General features: G+C 40.6%; 1 protein-coding gene across 2 annotated transcripts in view; it reads right to left on the bottom strand.

The window, feature by feature from the left end:
* Positions 1-14,410, bottom strand: part of CPNE3 (copine 3) — a 51,649-nt gene that overhangs the window by 33,754 nt on the left and 3,485 nt on the right. The window contains exon 2 of one of the 2 annotated variants that reach the window (XM_082858558.1): positions 11,737-12,173. The gene's annotated coding sequence lies outside the window, so the exon portion shown is untranslated. The remainder of the gene's footprint in view (positions 1-11,736; positions 12,174-14,410) is intronic. The other variant, XM_082858557.1, reaches the window with a different exon arrangement.

Genomic DNA, 14,410 nt, shown 5'->3' with positions numbered 1-14,410 from the left:
AGTGTCCTGAGAGCCAGGTTGAAGGACTCAGTAGGTGCGTAATAAGGCACCACTGCAAGTTCTCAAACTGGGGATAACAGGATGAAATGGTTTATTTTAAAATAAAATAAATAAAATAAAAGTAAATAAAATAAATTCAACAGACAAATGGATAAAGAAGACGTGGTACATATATATAATGGAATATTACTCAGCCATAAAAAGGAACAAAATTGGGTCATTTATAGAGACGTGGATGAATCTAGAGACTGTCACACAGAGTGAAGTCAGAAAGAGAAAAACAAATATCGTATACTAATGCATATACACAGAACCTAGAAAAATGGTACAGATGAACCGGTTTGCAGAGCAGAAATTGAGACACAGATGTAGAGAACAAACATATGGACACCAAGTGGGGAAAGCGGCAGGTGGTGGTGGTGGTGGTGGTGGTGGGATGAATTGGGAGACTGGGATTGACATGTATACACTGATATGTATAAAATGGATAACTAATAAGAACCTGCTGTATAAAAAAATAAATAAAATTCAAAATAAAATGTCACTTGTGTCAAAACTCTTCTAATTTTATCTTGGAATTTAGAACACTCCAATATATAAAGAAAGTCTCTTCATCTGGTAATACGCAAAATACAGAATTTACCAAAATTAGCATGTCTTCACACCAATTTAATTCAGAAGATTAGTTATTTATTTTCTGAAATATATACAATACTAGAGGTATTTGCAATAATAGTGTGAATACAATCACCATTCTTTCTCACTTTGATTTATGAAAAAAGAAAAAGTGCTAAAAACATAATAAGAGGCAAGAAGAAACTAGTAGGAAAGGGCAGATACCTCAAAACTCAAAAGCACAGAGACAATGGTCCAGGGACTTTGAAGCTATGCACATCCATGAAGTCTCTGGCATACTGACACTGGGGCTTCATCCTCAATCTCTTCTTCCTTTAGATTGTGCATGCCTAATTCTCCTCTTCTGTGCCTTTGACTAGTACCTCTTCCCCTCCCATCCAAGAAACTGTGAGCATCCCTTTAGGCTCTGTCACCTCCTGACCTTTGGCTACCTTTACTTCTTTGACCTGACCCCTCTCAAGGCTTCAGCCATCCACTTGGCATAAGGTACTCCCAAACCTATATCTTTCACCCCTGTCCCTATGCACAATTACTTTTACCCTATTTTACATCTACTGTTTTCAGCCCTGAAGCATCCTCCCTTGATTGGCCCCTTCCTCTTCATTGCCTCATTTCATAGGCTCTGGAATCAGACTGCTGAGTTCTCATTTGGATCCCACCACTGGCTTAACGTGTGACCTTAGGCAAAAGCTTAACCTCTCCGTTTCCTCATCTACAAAATGAAAATAATAACTGTTCATAGGGTTATTGTAAGGACTAAATGAATTAATATATTTAAACAGTGACTAGAACATGGTAAAAGTTGTTTTATCATTATTATTTTTTATTTTAAGACTACCTGCCTCCAGGGTCTGATCCTCTCCTATCTATCCCATGTTTCATATTTTTTTATTATTCCATTCCGTGTTTCCCAATTATTCCAACCCGCACCAAGTCCCTTGTTTGAGTTACTGCTGCATTAATAGTAACAGATTACTACAGTACAGAACAATATCAAATTTGGAGCAATACACACCTGGGTCGAATCCTGCATCTGGCGCTAGCTGTGTGACCTCGTATAGGTTACTTTCAGAACCTAGATTTCCTCATCAGTAAAAATAAAGACACTGCAAGTGAATTCGCGAATCTGACATGTGCCAGGCATCTTGCTTTTCATATTTAACACAGAATCTATGGAATAAATGTTAATTGTGTAATGTTTTTTCTTTTGCATAAGGTAGTTTAGAGTCTCATAAGCTGCACGGATAATGCAGTATCTTGCGGAGGGACTTAGAATGAGCAAGGACCTCTAAGGCTCCCACAAAGCAACTTGTAAAGAATTCTCTACTAGCAGCCAGAAAGCCCTCAGATTTCCAAGGATGGGGAACAGAGAATGAAGATAATACCTATGTGTAATGTCAGTCTCATAGCAAAGAGACACAACACATCAGAAGAGCATTATTTTTTTTTCCTTAAACATGTTCATACAAGAGCTACAAAAATAACGTGCCAGGCACACCTGATTATTTAGTAAATTGCTGACAGTTACATTACTGCATTGTAGTTGGGACACAAATTTCCTCTATTAGCAGCAACCCCCCCCTGAAAATGACTCTTAGGGCAGCATCGTTTTTATCTAGAAACCCATTATGGCTGAATGGCAAATGGAAGAAATTACATAAACACTTGGGTCTGAAATGTTCTTAATAGCCACATTTATGAAGATTTTCTTTTCATTTCCTTTCTAAGTAATTACCCAGAACAGGATAATTTTTATTATATTAAAATATCCAGTTTTTAAAAGAGCAATAGGTATTCTTTTATGATGGAAGAAAACAAAACAAATGTTTTATACCCTTTAGTATGGAAAACAGGAGGTTTGGCTGGGATGAGTGGCCTGGCAGAGGAATGCATGTGCAACTAAAGAGCAATTCTATGTATTTCACTCCTCAAAGAGCAGGATGCTGGAGAGAAAAGACAGAAATAGCCTCTAGGATTAGACAACAGCTTCTCTACTGTATAGATTACTTACTGGAGAATTGTTCGGTTTCTAAATGCAATTAACCCTTAGAAAGCGTATGAACCATTCTCCCAGTCACCCTAACTTTCCTGAATCAACATAACACAGATAATTCAAAGGAATTAAAAATTAAGACCTAATATCTGAAGTAGGACCTCATGTGTGAAATTTAAGGCATATGGTTATTCCCATGCCCTAGCTGAAAATCCTCAAGTCCTGTCTGCTTTCTCTTTTCCCATCTCCCCTTAGACTCACTCCTTAGATCTCTTCAGTAAAGGAGATTCTGCCTACTATAACCCCAAATTGCTCCAATGTGGAGGTGCAGAACCTTCCCTATACCCACAGTCACAACTATGTCATGTCTTCTGTAGTTCTCACCTGCCTACTATAATAGTCTCCCAACTGGTATTCCCACTGCCATTTTCTTTCAATTCACATTATGATTTTATCACTTTTGATTGAAAACAAAAAATCAGGGCTTCCCTGGTGGCGCAGTGGTTGAGAGTCCGCCTGCCGATGCAGGGGACACGAGTTCGTGCCCCAGTCTGGGAAGATCCCACATGCTGCGGAGCGGCTGGGCCCGTGAGCCATGGCCGCTGATCCTGCGTGTCCGGAGCCTGTGCTCCGCAACGGGAGAGGCCACAACAGTGAGAGGCCCACGTACCGCAAAAACAAAACAAAACAAAACAAAAAACAAAAATAATCATTACTGGCTGCCCAGGGTGTACCCTAGTCCAATCAGCTACACCTAGAATTTATGGCTCTGTCTACATCTGCCCCAGCCTACCCAAGCAGCTACCTCTGATAATGACAGGTTTGTAGCATGCTCAGCATATACGACACACTACGAATTGTAGCAATTATTATTTTATTGTAGTCAAATATTTTAATTGACTGTCTCAGCATTGATGGCCTATTATTAAATAGTAAGACTCAAAGCACTTTTTTCATCCTTGTTCATAAAAATCTTCTTGAAATAATAATAAAAGAACCTCTGGGATTTACACAAAATGAATTTGCCAAAGTAGTCAGCCTTGACTATACATAAGTGTAATTGTCCTAAATTCTCTCAGTAGAGTTTATTTATCTGAGCTACTTCATAGTTGCTGCATGCGGACCAGTGACCAGTGACAATGACTCATTATTTGCCCTAAAACAATTGGGAGGGAAAAGTTGGTGCCCATCCACCAATGCCTTTAGTAAACATCAGTCTTTAGCTACAAAATGAGAAGTTTGGCAATATTAAAATGTGCTGAATGGTTTCTTCTGGTTCTAATACCATGACTCACTAATTGCTATCCATAGTGTGTCCTGCATGACCTCCACTGAAAGCGAGCTGGGGTCCCCCTGGGGCAGCTGGAATGCGGCCCAGCAACATCAGCAGTACATGCCTACAGTGTTTCTCAAATTGTGTGGCTCACAACAGTAATAGGTATCCCCCTCCTCAAAAAAGTGGGAAAAGGGTAATATGTCAGTAAATCCAAGAGCTGCTACACTACTTGTAAGTCCCAAGTCAAACCAACAGGTGTATATATTAAGAGGTTACTGTATACCCATTACTATGCTAAGGATGGGGGTGAGGAGCATGATACAACAATAGAAGACCTTAGTGCACATTATAAGTGTACCAGGTGATCCAATCACTCAACACTGAATATCTTCTATGCGTTGTAAATACAGAGGGTAGAGGGATGCAAAAAAAAAAAAAAAAAAAAAAGGCGAAATAAATACCTAGCTATCTCTGTATACATAGAAGTATAAAACTGTATGGGGCAGACAGAGAGCAACAAAAGGCCTCAGAGGTTTTGTTTTGTTTTGTTTTGTTTTGTTTTTTCGGTACGCGGGCCTCTCACTGTTGTGGCCTCTCCCGTTGCGGAGCACAGGCTGCGGACGCGCAGGCTCAGTGGCCATGGCTCACGGGCCCAGCCGCTCCGCAGCATGTGGGATCTTCCCGGACCGGGGCACGAACTCGCGTCCTCTGCATCGGCAGGCAGACTCTCAACCAGTGCGCCACCAGGGAAGCCCCCCAGAGGTTTTTAATCCGAGGACTAAAAGTATATTCCATTACAAATGAATTTGCATTCATATTGTCACTTGCTACTGGATTTTCTTTCCCCTTAAACTTAAAGGTAGAGAGTGTGGGAACAGAGAAAAAGAGGAAAGAGGGAAAGGAAAGATAGTTACTTCCATACATCTGGATAATTTTGGGGTTTGCTTTTTGCAATTTTCAAAGTGCTTCCAAATAGTATATTATATTCTGTGCTTTACCAAAAAACCCTAGAGAATTGGCCAGGCTAAGGAATACTACTATATGGTAAGAGGTCAATACATCATAGCTATAACTATAATACTAAGCATGAAAATATCTGGATTGCCCCAAAATATGTTCATAATTTTCAGCACATTGTTAATTTTCAAAACAATGCATAGTGTCTATTAAAAAAATGAATTTCTCCAAAAAGGTTAAATTAGTTACCCAAAATAAACAAGCTAATAAGCGGCAAGGCCGGGGCAAAAACCCAGGTTTTTTTCCCCTCATGCCAGAATGCCCTGAGGGCACTAAAGCGTCTAATTAATCATTACTTAATATAACAGCAATATTCTCTAATTAATTTCCTTATGACTTTTTAGTTAGTATATCAAATGTTATATTCAGCCTGATACAACTTAATGAATAGGATCTTAAAAATTACAAGATTAATATTTATATCATAACTATCACTATCTTTTTTTTTTTTTTTTTAATGCAGTATGCGGGCCTCTCACTGTTGTGGCCTTTACGCGCAGGCTCAGCAGCCATAGGCTCACAGGCCCAGCCGCTCCGCGGCATGTGGGATCCTCCCGGACTGGAGCACGAACCCGTGTCCTGAACCCGTGTCCCCTGCATTGGCAGGTGAACTCTCAACCACTGCGCCACCGGAAGCCCATATCACTATCTTTCTTAAACAAATGTAACCAGAATAAGAGCTGAATGGTTTATATTTACATCATAGCAGTTCCTCTTCAAGAGAGCCCATTAGATTGTAAATTACTTAAGGCTAAGAAAGTATTTGCTCTGTGCTAGACAGTCTCCACACACACAGATCTACATGGGGGTCACTGGATCTCAGTGTTCTCTGAGCACACTGCTGGACCATCTTAAGGGAGCAAAACTAATTCTCAGGAATACACCACACTTAATATCCAAGACTCTGGTATCGAAAAACTTACAATAAAGAAAATTACACTACGTTTGACCAGTATTCAGAAGACAGTGATGCCCACATTGTTACTTAATCTCAACCATGGGATACTAGAGATGGGCATAGGGAATTAGGTCAAATACAGAAGCACAAAAAACAGAGAAAGGGGCATGCTCTCTTTTCAATGTGCAAAAGGGACCACAAGAGGTCACTGGCTCAGGAGTCAGAAAATCTGGACTACAGTTCTGTGTCAGTCACACCATAGGTGGGTAAATGCTGCAGCTTCTCTAGGCCTCACGGTTTTTGAATCATTAAATCTAAGAGTGAGTCAATCACTTTAACCTGTAAGGCTGCTTCCAGTTAGTGTTCTATGACCTTAATTTAATTACAGTGAACATGACACTTGTTTAGGAACTGGTAGTTAAGGAGTAGGAAAAAAAAACTTTTAAAAGGGGGAAAGAGAAAGTTTATAATAACCAAGGAGAGAAATAAAAGGAAAAGGATAAAGTTTTCCAAACTCAGCCTCTATCTCCCACTATTGAAAAAGTTGTATCTGAAAAAAATATTTATTCAGTTACTCTCGCACTGAAGGAGGTACCTTTGCTTGAAATTGTTATTCAATCCCCCAACCCAAGATGACTGGAAAAAATAATGCATATCAACAAACAAAACAGAGGGCCCAGTCTATTAGGTACATGCAGCATAGTAAGGAAGTAAATTTTACTACCATCCATGGAATTTCACATTATTAAACTCTCAGTTCATATCATGGCAGCAAAGGGAATCAGCTTTTGGCCACCGTGTGTATTTTAAATGAATTTCCAGATTCTTCAGTTATACTGAACAAAATCTAAATAGATCTATTGCTGATACCTGAACATGCAGAACTGGAGACAGCAGGAGTTAATATGAAAGTGTTGACGCTTGATCACTCTTTTCTTTCCTTGAACACAAGGAGTAAGTGCAGTTCTACCCTGTCCTCATTGCTACAAAGTAAGCAATCAACTAAGGCCCCTTCCTTGATTTCTCTATGAAATCTCACCTGTTCTATGATTCATAACAGGCTACAGAATTTACTTAACATGTGTTTCAGGTTATACTGCTTTGCTAATCCCTTGGCTGCTGTGTATACATTTTAGAAATTAACTGATTATATTTTCAAGCATATCAAATGAACAGTTCATCATAGGTGCACTGAGTGATGTGTTAATAAAAGTTAGAAGCAGTGGGCTTCCCTGCTGGCGCAGTGGTTGAGAGTTCGCCTGCCGGGGACATGGGTTCGTGCCCCGGTCCGGGGGGATCCCACATGCCGCGGAGCGGCTGGGCCCGTGGGCCGTGGCCGCTGAGCCTGCGCATCCGGAGCCTGTGCAAAAAAAGTGACAACATCTCAGTATTGCCTCACCTTACGAAACATGCATCTTGGCAAAGTTAGCTACACAGTACATACCTCACCTACTTAAGTGAATCATCTTTTACCAAAAACTGCCGTGATAAAAATCAGAGCTGCATCCCCTAGGAGAAAATTCCAGGATGCTCAATTGAAAATTTTGTTAAGTTACAATAAAGACTCAGTAAATCTGCTGGCCAGCTGTGCAGCAGGCAGTTAGACATTATATTAAGGCACAGCAACCTGCTCAGATTGAATTCCCTTGGGGTTCTCATTCCCCTCAGGGCATTTTAAGAACTTCCCACCTTCTGCAATCTCCCAGATGTTGGACCAGAAATCAGAACGTCTCACCTACCCTTATTATCCAACTATGCCCAACTCTGAAAGAATGCTTTCTAAAACTTGGCTCCCTCCTCTTCTCAGCTGGGCACATGTACTATCTAATTGGGCAAGACAGGCATTTCACATTTTAATACTACATGCTCCTCTCTAGTTCATGGTGAACAATGACATGAAAATTCTTTCCACTTAAAACTGCAATAATTACAGAGTTTAAAAGCTTGGTTTGTCCTCAGGGTTTAAAAGTTTGTATGTTGAGAAAGAACTGTTGAGATGTTTATACACTTCCTGATTTCAAGAATATTCATTTTATGGTTGCTTAGCATACACATTCCAGCTGTTTTTAACTTTCTGGAAATCGCTTTATATTTCCCAATCATGAACAGTTTAATAGTACTATTCATTCACTCAACACTCATTCAATAAATACTTACAGAATGCCTGTGTGTCAGACACTGTTCTAAGGGATTAGGAGTCAACAATGAACAAAACAGACAAATATCCCTGCCTCATGTGGTTACACTGTAGGGAGATATATAGTATGATAGGTGATGGTAAGGGCTAAAGAGAAAAACAAAGCACAGAAGGGAAGCAAGAAGTATTGAAGGTGGAGTGTCATTTTAGTATTTTATCGACTTATTTTGACAATACCATTGAAAAATACTTTTTAAAATTTTCCCTTCTTTTTAAAAAATTCTGACCCCTAAGCAGATTGTACATTGGTTTTTCCACTAAGTGTTTCTAGAGAAGACAAAAGCTTAAACTTGGGGTGTGGATAAGTTAGATTGTGTCTAACAAGCAGTGCATTATGAAGCCATGCGATAAAGGCCCTGATGGTGAAATGACCTGTTGGAAAGTTGGAGGTTTGGGTGAGCTTCCTGCATGGATCGCTCAAGGGGTGTTCTTCCTGTGGACCAGGAACGCAGAATCTCTAAAGAAACCCTTTGCTCTTAAGATGTAATTTACATATTTGCTTTCAGTTGAAATAACTGAAAATATTAAATCTAACAGTTGTTTGTCTAATATAGAGAGTATCATATGTATTTAAGTTGTGTATTTTTATAAAGTAAGCCAAATACCAAGAAAGGGGGGAGAGGGAGCAGATAAATTTCTCCTTACAGTTGCAGATACCTATTTTAACATCTACTATCACCTTAGGGTCTAGAGGCATGGTAAACTAAATGCTCAGAGTATTCAAGTAGCCTGATGACAATGCATATTGCAACCACACTGCTGCTTTGGTAATTTTCACAGGAACCAGACATAATACATCCACTTGGTAAGAGGATATTTCAAAATTATTTGCCAAGATTAATAGGCAGTATGTCACATTTTTCATGGAGAAACAGTGTTAGTATGCTATCCATCTAATTTATATTGGTAAATTTGACTATTACATTGACTATCTTAATGTCTTTTCAAAAATTATGATTGCATACTCATAAGCTGTTATATATTAAAAGAATAAACAGTCTCTCCAAAAGAATCCCAATACCCTGCCCCCACAGCTTCCTCAAATATTTAAACCAGCATAACTGGCTTAAATGTAGTTATCATAATCTTATCAAAAAGTAGAGTGGTGATCATTCTGTAAAGTATAAAAATATCAAATCACTGTTGCACCTAGAACTAACATAGTATTGTAGTACTTCAATTTAGTAGCACTTCATCATATTGTAATACTTCAATTGAATAAATAAATAAATAAATAAAACATATACATAATGTCTGCCTTCGATCATCATATTAGAAACTTAAATAATGTAGTCAAATAAAATCTATGATACTTTACTTTTAGGTACTAATTTAAACCTCCTTCTAGCCAGTCTTTTAACAAATCTTCTACCAAGTATTCTACCTAATTGTTTGGACTTTAACCCGATTAGCAATCCTTATAAGGTAAGTAAGAACATAAAGGGAAAATATTGGTGGGAAGGAAGCTGGCCTGTAGGTAATAATGGGTACATTAAAGGAATGGCCAAGTTTGGACTCTTCAAACTTGTTGAGTGCCACCAATGAAAGTAGTATTTATCCTTGCTAAAAGATCCACCTAAAAGATCATGCTTTTGATGAGCAGTGGTGGCTAGTCACAAATCCTTGAAGGTCAAATGTTATTTAATCATATTTCACATCCTACAGTAACTCTCTTGGTTTTGCTGACAGGCATACTTTCTAGCATAATACATCACTGGCTAAAGAAAGTTTTGAAAAAGAAAGAGAAAAGAAAACTCTAATAGTAAGAAAAAAGCACAGCAATCACCAAGAAAGAAAGAGGGCAAGGAACACTATGTCTAAAGCTATGCCAAAAACTGACAGGAGTTAGGGTACAGTATGAATTGGGTATCTGAACCCAGGCTACAAAGGAAATATTCAGGGCAAGAGTGATACCACTGTAAAGAGCATATAAAAATACGTAATACTTAGCTTGCCTTAAATTTATGTGGAAATGAAGACCATTGTCTATAAAGTGTTCACAGCTATAGGTAAAATTAGGAGAGGTGTTCAGTCATTAAGCAACCCTTAAAAGGCAAAAAACCATTTCGTTTCCCCCGTCCTGAAATCTCCTGTCCTTCTCCTTTCTTAGGGGCTCAATCTGAGAGAAGAAATCCTGAAAGAGAACTGCACACTTGACTGTGGGGTTATGCCAGGCACTGTGCTGAATGCTGTGCAGTGCTGAAATGCGGCTCCCCCTCAGAGGCAGAGAGCCTCAGCATGGTCCAGTCCCAGACACCTACGTCTCAGAATGTTTTCAGCCCAGAGTGAGATGCATTTCTCCAATTCATCAGCTAAAAGGAACTGCCTTTTTAAAAATTCTCACAAAGGCAAAAGAGTGGCCCTGGGTACCATAGATTAATCTATTGATGTGCCTATAATTGCCATCATACATGTCATCTGTTCTCAGTTCTCCATTCTTTTCTTATCCTTTTCTGCCTCCCTCTACCTATGCTCTAGGCCCACACAAATTGTGTTTGGCTCTAGCTGGCAGCACTCAGAGCTGGAGTTTGCTGTCCTCAATTAATGACAACAGCAGGATATATGTAGCTATATATAGCTTACCACTATGTGCCTGACACTTTGCTAAGTATAGTCCAAAAATGATCTTATTTAATCTTTATAACAACCCTATGACAGAGGAGGTATTTTATCTCCATTTTACAAATGCAGAAACAGGCCCTAAAAGATTAAGTAACCTGCCCAAGGTCATACAGCTAACAAATCTCAACGTATAGATCTCATACCTAGGTATCCATCTTATCCCAAAGAGTAATAATGTTCTTTACATTAAGCCATAAAGCCTGTGCTCAGAAATCATACAGATGTGAATTTCAACTCTAATGCTACCACTTACCATTTGTGCAGTTTGGTAAATTATTCAATCTGAGTTTCCTCGAGTATGAAATGGAATAGCAATACCACTTAAGTTGGCGGCTGTGAGCACTAAATGAGCTAACATATATAAAAGTTGTCGGGCAGTGCTTGTGGGATACTGTAATCAATACTCACTGCGTTCAATCCCACCCTTCCTTCTATTTGATTATCAGTTATAGAGGCAGCCACGAAAAGATAACACCAAGGATAAGCAAATATTGTGGATCATCATCAAACACAACGTCAGTGGTAGGCTTGCTCGGTCTCCCAGAGGTTCTGGCACTGCAAAACTAATGTAACCGCACTTCCTCCACGCCCCTGGTTGCGGTGAGCCCCAAACAGAAGAAATTCGTAGCTGGAGCCTGAACTGCAGCCGCTAGGATACGCCATCTCGCAACCTCCTGCTTTACACCAAAATCAAGAATCACCTTTGCCCACCCCACCTACCTAGCAGCTTCCCCTGGAACCATCGCCTACTCTGAGGCCCACCCCATTCCTCTGGGTATTCGCTAAGGCAGAGCGGGACGCGTGACCCAGTACCTCTCCGGGCTAGGAGCTGCGGCAATTTCTGGGCGTGTCCCCCTTCCCTGGGCCGCAGGCCTGACTCCCCGCCTGGAGGATCCCGGGCACCGCCCGCCCAGGTGCACTAGCACCAGGTCCAAGAGGCGCCTCGCGACCCGGAGCTGAGCCCGGAACTCTGGCTACACCGGGAGGCGCGGGGCAACCCTGGGTCTCGGCAGGCCGCCGACCTCGAGTCCAGCGGATCCAGAGGCCCCGCGCGCCCCGGCCTATCCCTGGCCGCGCGTAGCCCAGGATGCACTTACAGCGCAAGGTCAGGGCGGGCCGAGTCGCGCGGAGCCTACGGGCCCGATTCTCCCGACCCGGACTCTTCTCCTGCCCCAGTGGATCGGTGGGCTGCGGGTGGCCCGCCACTCCGGGCCCGAAACAGAAAGAAGTCCGCACTCACTTCTCCGTCTAAGGTGTAGAAGTCGCTCCAAGGTAGAGACCAGGCAGGTACACACCGCGGAACCTCCCGGCCGCCTGGGATTCACGGAAACCTGGGGCGGATCCGGCTGAGGGGAGGGGCGGGGCAGGGCTGAGGCCGGCTCCGCCCATCCCGGCCACTGCCTGCCCAGAGCTCATAGACACTGATCTGTTCCTGTAGGTTGATGCTTCAGGGGTAGTAGATCGCTTGCTTACCGAAAACTCCAAGTTGACTTAAGGCGTTTAAATAAGTTATTTGGTGCACCAAAATAAGTTCCTGAAAATAAAAGAAGTTATATTTGAGAAAATTTATACCACAAGCTGAACCAGGGAAGAACCAGCTTCAGCATGAAAGTAGTGAAATGCTAACTACTAACCATTCTTATTTAGAGCGCTTTCAATGTGCAACTATCAGAGTCATTTGATATTCTTAATTTCATTTAATCCTCACAAGTTTGTAACGGATTAGTGCCATTATCCCCATTTCGCAAGTGAGAAAAATATGACTAACTGGAGATTTGATAGCTAAGTAATTGGCCTATTTGCCCAAAGTCACAGATTTAGAGTAACCTCTAAGCGCCCCACTTGACTGCGACTTGATGCTGCTTGAGATTAAAGTACTACGGAAAATATTGCTCCATCTGACTGCTTGAAGTTTGAATTTCTGTCCAAAAAAACAGGAACAAAATCAATAGGCAAACACATGGGAAAAAATATTTGCCACAAACCTGACATTCAAAAACAAGGGTTAGTATCTTAAGTATAATTGCCTTTAAAAATTGAAAAATGGGCAAAAGATAACTTTTTTAATTACAGAAGAAATGGAAAAGTGAACCAAAGAAGAAATATAGACTTTTCTAAGCCATACTTTTCTTTTAATCCAAAAAAATGCAAAGTAAACACTTTTAAGTAATCGTATCAGTGCAAGTGAAGATTCATTCCTTTATTCAACACCTCCTGGGTGCCTGTTATGTGCCAAACGTTGTTCTATAAACATTGTTCTATAGAGACTTGTGATAAAACAGTGACAGACAGAAGCTTCTACCCTAGAGGGAGAACAAATAATAAGTTATTAAAAAGAAGCAAAATGATTTCAGATAGCCATAAGTACCGTGAAAGGAAAATCAAAATGGAGTCAGTATTGCTAAAAGAGCTTTCTAAAATGGAGCCAGGAGTCCACTGAGGGAGTGTGACTTATGCACATCTCAGCTCAGGTGGAATCTTAATAGGCGCATCCAGAACATCTGCCCAATGTTCATGAAAATCAAGATACTTATTAGACCCTTGTGATAGCCTATCCATTAAGAACAAGTATCTTCTTTTCTGCATCAGAATCAACCATAATTCTTGCCAGACAACTTTAACCACCTCGTAGTTTCTGCCTTTATAAGCCCCTGTCTCTTTCTCTTTCCAGAAACACTCTTCCGGTTTTACTCAAGTCTGTATCTCCCAAATTGCAATTACTAAGACCCCCAAATAAAGCTCTTTGTTCATTGCAACCTTGATATTGATTATTGTTCACAGTACCATGAGGAAAGTAATACAGGGTAATGTGATAGAAAGGGACTTGGGGATAATAAGAAACTTTTCAGACAGGGAAGGTCTCTCAAAGGTGGTGATATTTTAGGCTTCCCTAGTGGCACAGTGGTTGAGAGTCCGCCTGCCGATGCAGGGGACACGGGTTCGTGCCCCGGTCCGGGAAGATCCCACATGCCGCGGAAGGGCTGGGCCCGTGAGCCATGGCTGCTGAGCCTGCGCGTCCGGAGCCTGTGCTCCGCAACGGGAGAGGCCCGCATACCGCAAAAAAAAAAAAAAAAAAAGGTGGTGATATTTTATGTGAGAACTGAAAAATAAGAAAGACCCAGTCCTGCAAAGATCTGAAGGCAGAGAAGTGATAGCAGGGACAAAGGCAGGAATAGACTTAGCAAACTGCAGGAACAGAAACAAGGCCTTTGTGGTTGGAACATAGTAGGGAGGAAAGAGAAGTGTTTTATTTTGTTTTTACTAAAGGTTGGTAAAAATAACCTTTTTGTTTTATTTTTGATTCTGTTTTTACATTAAAGCGAAGGTCCTCAGGTACCACTAATTTAGTTACAAGTTTCAAATTTTCCAGAATACATAGTATCAATACCCAATTTTCATCACCTTTGTCTCCACTAAAATAGGGAGTAGAGACAATGAAATGGTTTTGTACTTTTAGTACCCAATAAGCAATCTCTCAATTAAATAGACAGTGCCATAGCTATTCAATGTACTTATTCATTTTCCTCAAACTATAGTCTAAATTCCATTCTACTTTTTTACTTATTCATTCGCCCATTTAGTCAACACATACTGAATGCATACTATGTATCAGGCATAACAAGGTTCTAGAAACAAAGAACAAATAGGCATGGGACTTAACACCTGGTGGAGATTTAAAGGGATGCTAAAATGAATGAGATATTCACAAAATAGTCTCTTGGTGTTCTTCTACCTCACTGGTTGTTCCTTTTCATCTCCTGTGCTTTTTGA

The sequence above is a fragment of the Leucopleurus acutus genome (genome assembly GCF_964270905.1).
Source record: "Leucopleurus acutus genome assembly, chromosome: 17".
Lineage (NCBI taxonomy): Eukaryota > Metazoa > Chordata > Mammalia > Artiodactyla > Delphinidae > Leucopleurus > Leucopleurus acutus.
This window is presented reverse-complemented; position numbering and strand designations above follow the sequence as displayed.